This window comes from Dendrobates tinctorius, unplaced genomic scaffold (genome assembly GCF_039654945.1).
Source record: "Dendrobates tinctorius isolate UK_male_01 unplaced genomic scaffold, ASM3965494v1 ptg000084l, whole genome shotgun sequence".
Taxonomy (NCBI): Eukaryota; Metazoa; Chordata; class Amphibia; order Anura; family Dendrobatidae; genus Dendrobates; species Dendrobates tinctorius.
In genome coordinates, this window is record NW_027361752.1 from 38,311,467 (window position 1) to 38,317,915 (window position 6,449).

Below are 6,449 nucleotides of genomic sequence, written 5' to 3' on the forward strand. Positions count from 1 at the left end.
TTATGGTTAGAGAGCACCCGAACTTTGAGCTTGATGATGCCGCTCCTAACCCCTTGCCAAAATTTAATCAGCACCCTCTCAGGTCATCCGTTGAAGTTGGCCAAATGAGGGACCAATTTGCGGCCTACTTCAACTCAGATCTATGACGGGTGGCCTGGCAAGACCAAATGGTGTAACAAAGTTTACTTTTGTGTTTATGTTAATAAAAAAAATTTGTTGATACCTGTACCGAGTGCACTCTGTCTTTTTACACTTCAATATAATAATCAACTGGCCAGGTGTACGATTAAATTCGTGATGCTGTGTTTTGTGCATCCTTCATTTAATAGTACTCAAGACCAAGTGACAATACATACACACAACTTGTATGATCTTTATTATCTTTACACTTTGAGTTCGGTGTGATGCGATGGTGGAGATAATACCACTAATATTTGTGTCACCTGTCATGATGTTACAATTATTCATTTTGGAATGCAGGAGCATTCTTAACTATTTATGATACCTAACACTGTGACTAACCATATTCAGACGCTTATCACACATTGTCAGGAGAATACACATAAGAGGTTAACTGCAGCAGCGCTATAGTCTGAGTTATATATATGCAGACTGAAGTGACGCTGCTGGTTACAACTCATGTGTATTCACCTGCACAGGTGTGATCGTTATGATACAAGGCCAGGGTATTGTACAATTGGCGGGTATTTTCAACATCATCTAATCAGTTTATCTACACACACTGAATAGAGGATGAGGTTAATTACAAGGTCTAGCTATAATAACCTTGGATTGTATCCAAAAAAGTTAAATGATGTTAAAAAAACACCATAGTGAAGTTACTGTTTTGGATACAAACCAAGGTAACAATAGATAGGCCTTGCACTCAACACCATCCTCTATTCAGTCTTTGTTTTATTACCTGACTGAAGAGACTGATGTGGAAAATACAAGTCATCTAGATTTCTTGTTTTGACTACGCATATCTCCAAGATTGACACGCGTAAACGTGTCATTAATGGAGCTATGCGTTGACAAAAAAAGAAAAAGGTACAGCGCAGTGTGTTTACAGCGCAGTGTGTGTTGGCGGCGAGAGACACATTAAACCAAACTTTTTTTGAAGCAGAAAAATTGCACATTTATTTTGTAAAACTAAAAAAAAGGTTATTTTTATTTTGAAGGACGTTTGGGGGAAGAGTGGGATACTTTGGGGGTGTGGAGAGATGAGGAACGGCTGGAAATTGAGGAAGGGGTTCTAGGTGAAGGGGCTACTAAAGTACTGGGGGAAGGGAGATCAGGCATGGAACTGGAGGCTGGTTGAGAAACGGAAGGAAAGGGGGGACTGACTAACAAAGTCTTTTGTTTCTTCTTCTTTGGGGCAGGAGTCACCTGCCTTTACCGACTACCACCTTGTGACCGCCTTACAGTTGTTGACCGCCTCGAGATGTTGGACCGTGTCTGTGAAGAATAAAATATGGAATGTGGGTCTCCCCTGGGGTGCTCGGTCGAGGCACTGGCGGTGCTCCTTGCAGGAGAACTTGTGGTGTCGGTGCTAATTGAAGGTGAAGTATGTGTGGTGCTTCTGGTGGGAGAATAGGTGGCAGTGCTCCTATCAGGCGAAGCGGTGGCGGTGCTCCTGTGATGAGGAGTGGTGGTGGTGCTACGTGTAGGCGAAGCGGTGGTGGTGCTTCTCTGAAGAGGAGTGGTGGTGGTTCCCCGAGTAGGTGAAGCAGTGGCGGTACTCCTCTGAAGAGTGGTGGTGGCGGTGCTACAATGATGATGAGTGGTGGAGGTGCTCCTGGAATGATGAGGAGTTGTGGCTGTGCTCCCATGCTGATGATGCGAAGTGGCGGTGCTCCGTTCCGGAGATGATGTAGTCTCTGTGGTCCAAACAGGAGAAGATGTGGCAGTGTCCCAAGCAGATTTTGCACTGGAGGGGCGCCATGATGTGGAAACGGTGGCAGTACTGGTGCTCTAGACAGGAGCAGCGCTTGACATGTTGGTGGCGATGGTGGAGTGTCCAGCAGCACTCGGCATTGGTGTGGTGTAGTGGTGTCCGGCTTAGCTAGGAATGCAGGTGGCCGTGCTGTGGTATGCAGCAGAAGTCGGTACTGTGGAGAAGCGAGTCAGTGGTGGCACAGATGGGAATGACACCACTGACTGCTGCACGTACTGATTCTGCTGCATAGCCTGCAAGAAAGCAGTGTTGCAGGCGTGTAACACATTCAGCTGTTGCTCAGGACTAAGGTGATCCGCCATGCCCCGTTGAATTTTACTAAAGAAATGGTGCGCCGGTCTATTGAGGTCGGCCTCCAGCCGTTCAAAGCGCTGGTCGGAAGAGTGGAAGAGGTGTTCCATGTGGTTAAAACCACGTTCCATTAGTGAAAAACCACTTTCCACTCTTTCGGCCAGCGTCTTGAGGCTGGCATAAAAGGCTTCGCTCAAGTGCATAAACTCGGGCATGACATTCCTGTCCGAGGCCCTCTGCCGCTGGCGGGTAGTGCCCGCATAACCAGTGGCAGAGACCTGGGACAGGGGAACACCTGATGGACCAGCTTCCTAGTCACTAGCTGTCTGTGTTGCAGACCTGCAACTTGCTTCCTGGCTGTCGGATGGCTGGGACGGGTCCGAGGTTGATCGATGAAGAACCGCTCCAGGGACAGGTTGCAGGGTGCTGCTTCAGGTGCTGTGGAAAAAAAAGGTAAACATTAGTATCAAGCATTAACAAGACGGATCATCTGTGGAAGAAAAAATCACCGATTATGTTCAATGAAAACACAAAAAAAAAGGAAATTATACTTACGCTCTGGTGGCAAGGACCGGTCGTAGGAATTCCAAAGCACGATGATATCGGTACTTGGTTCTGCTCCTTGCTGATGAGCCACTGCAAACCTGTCCCTCAGCACAAACCTCAGTGTTGAACCGGTCCTTCATCGAGCGCCAAAGTGTGCGGACTTTGTTCACTGTTGAAAAAATAATAAAATAAACATTATACAATGCACAGCTGGCAACATCTTGTATAATCACGGACACCTGATTTCCCTTGTCAAACAGTCAATGCGGCATCAAAAAAAAAACAATACACAATGCATTGACTGTTGAACCTGAGGACACTTGTGTGTTTACTGCAGGAATATATCTTGCAGTAAACACACAAGTATCATCAGGTGCAAGAGATAAAGCATGAACAATAGAACATTGCAATTCACAATGCAAAAACTGTTGAATCTGATGACACGTGTGTTCACTGCAAGAATATATCTTGCAGGAAACACACAAGTATCATCAGGTGCAAGAGATAAAGCATGAAGAATACAGCATTAAAAATCTCAATGCCTTGACTGCTGAACCTGAGGACGCTTGTGTGTTTACTGCAAGAATATATCTTGCAGTAAACACACAAGTATCATCAGGTGCAAGAGATAAAGCATGAACAATAGAACATTACAATTCACAATGCAAAGACTGTTGATCCTGAGGACACTTGTGTGTTCACTGCAAGAATATATCTTGCAGGAAACACACAAGTATCATCAGGTGCAAGAGATAAAGCATGAAGAATACAGCATTAAAAATCACAATACCTTAACTGTTGAACCTGAGGACACTTCTGTGTTTACTGCAAGAATATATCTTGCAGGAAGCACACAAGTATCATTAGGTGCAAGAGATAAAGAATGAAGAATACAGCATTAAAAATCTCACTGCCTTGACTGCTTAACCTGAGGACACTTGTGTGTTCACTGCAAGAATATATCTTGCAGGGAACACACAAGTATCATCAGGTGCAAGAGCTAAAGCATGAACAATAGAACATTACAATTCACAATGCAAAGACTGTTGATCCTGAGGACACTTGTGTGTTAACTGCAAGAAGATATCTTGCAGTAAACACACAAGTATCATCAGGTGCAAGAGATAAAGCATGAACAATACAACATTACAATTCACAATGCATTGACTGTTGAACCTGAGGACACTTGTGTGTTCACTGCAAGAATATATCTTGCAGGAAACACACAAGTATCATCAGGTGCAAGAGATAAAGCATGAAGAATACAGCATTAAAAATCACAATGCAAAGACTGTTGAACCTGAGGACACTTGTGTGTTCATTGCAAGAAAATATCTTGCAGTAAACACACAAGTATCATCAGGTGCAAGAGATAAAGCATGAACAATACATTACAATTCACAATGCATTGACTGTTGAACCTGAGAACACTTGTGTGTTCACTGCAAGAATATATCTTGCAGGAAACACACAAGTATCATCAGGTGCAAGAGATAAAGCATGAAGAATACAGCATTAAAAATCACAATGCCTTGGCTGCTGAACCTGAGGACACTTGTGTGTTTACTGCAAGAATATATCTTGCAGGAAACACACAAGTATCATCAGGTGCAAGAGATAAAGCATGAAGAATACAGCATTAAAAATCACAATGCCTTGACTGCTGAACCTGAGGACACTTGTGTGTTCACTGCAAGAATATATCTTGCAATAAACACACAAGTATCATCAGGTGCAAGAGATAAAGCATGAAGAATACAGCATTAAAAATCACAATGCCTTGACTGCTGAACCTGAGGACACTTGTGTGTTCACTGCAAGAATATATCTTGCAATAAACACAAAAGTATCATCAGGTGCAAGAGATAAAGCATGAAGAATACAGCATTAAAAATCACAATGCCTTGACTGGTGAACCTGAGGACGCTTGTGTGTTCACTGCAAGAATATATCTTGCAGTAATCACACAAGTATCATCAGGTGCAAGAGACAAAGCATGAACAATACGACATTACAATTCACAATGCATTCAATCTTGTTCCTGAGCACACTGTTATGGTCCCTGATAGAATCTATCTATCAGGAAACAAAACAGTATCCTCAGGACAAAGACTGAATGCGGCATCACAGAACAGGGAAATACTTACTAAACGCCTTCTTTAAAGTTGCAGAGGTCAGAGGTGTATCTAGGCTTTCTGGCACCCGGGGCAAGAAGTCGGTTCGGCGCCCCCCCAGTACATAAGCAATTTTCCAAACTTAGTCATGTACTGACGAGCTGCTCTCCCTAATGATCTCAATGTTCAATGAAAAACTGAAAGAAGCAGGAAGAGAAGCTCGTCACAAGACCATAAGTATGCGATTTTCATAGTGAAGTGTCCATGTGATGACTACTGGAACCTGCAGAGCTGAATCCTGACATTGCAGCTTCTGAATTCTCACAACAAATGCACTGTACACTTAGGATTCTCCCGTACCGGTGGCAAGATGGCAAGAGTACACGGTCATGTCAGCACAAGCATGTGATTTATATACTTCTGGCCACATTCCGACTAGACGTGCCCGGCCTCGCTCTGTCATTATCATTGAGTGAGGCCACATATGTCTAGTCAGCATGTGACCGCATGTATGTAAATTACCGGCACAGCGTTCAGTGAGCACTGTGAGAATTCAGAAGTCTGCAGTCACATAGAATGTCTGCAGACTCAGCAGACCTGGACAACCCCTGTAATGCTCCTGACATAAATAAAAAACATGAGCATTAGTCAGTATCACAAATAATATTTACATCCAGGTACCTTATAGATGACGTTGTCTCTGGAGTCGTTCTCCTTCTTTTCTTCTTGTCCAGACCCCTTGATGAGTTTTCTCATCCACATCTCATCTCTGCAGACTTCCATCTTCTCCGGTCTTCTGCAGCAAATCTCCACATGATACCCTTAAAGATAGAAGTGTCATTATAATGCTCTTAAATAAAAATATCTGCAATACAGTGTATACTGTCTCCTCACACTATTCCCCTCCCTCCTCATACTGTCTCCTCTAACATCCCCCCTGTTCACCATACTGTCTCCTCATATATTTACCCCCTCACTCTCTATACTGCCTGCTCACACATACCCCCTGACTCCCCATACTGTGTCTGCACACATCCCATCACCCTCACTCCCCATATTGTGTCCACATAGATTTTTTCCATCGCTACTCATACTGTATCCACATACATTTACCCGATTGACTCCCCATACTGTCTGCACCCATCCCCCACTCACCATACTGTGCCTGCACCCATCCCCCATACTGTTTCCTCATACATGCCCTCATACATACACTCTTCATTTGTGTCCTCAAATCTCCCCACACACATAAGTATCCCCCATCCCCACTCCAAATCCTCACACACATTAAATATCCCTACTCCAAATCCCCCCACACATTATGTTCCCCCCTCCCCACTCAAAATCCCCCCACACATTATGTTCCCTTATCCCCACTTATCCCTATAATGTCCTTAGGTTTCCCCCATAATGTCCTCTGGTTCCCCCATAACGTCCTCAGGTTTCCCCCCATGATATCCTCAGGTTTCCCCTATAATGTCCTCAGGTTTCCCCCATAATGTCCTCAGGTTTCCCCCATAATATCCTCAGGTTTCCCCTAT

At 44.1% G+C, this 6,449-nt stretch overlaps 1 long non-coding RNA gene across 1 annotated transcript; it reads right to left on the reverse strand.

Moving 5' to 3' along the window:
* Positions 1–1,094: 1,094 nt before the first annotated feature.
* On the reverse strand, positions 1,095–6,195 carry LOC141097402 (uncharacterized). Its single transcript, XR_012233947.1, has 3 exons — positions 4,942–6,195; positions 2,804–2,963; positions 1,095–2,686 (listed from the first exon to the last, which is right to left on the reverse strand). It is a non-coding gene; the product is annotated as an uncharacterized lncRNA (long non-coding RNA).
* Positions 6,196–6,449: the final 254 nt, after the last annotated feature.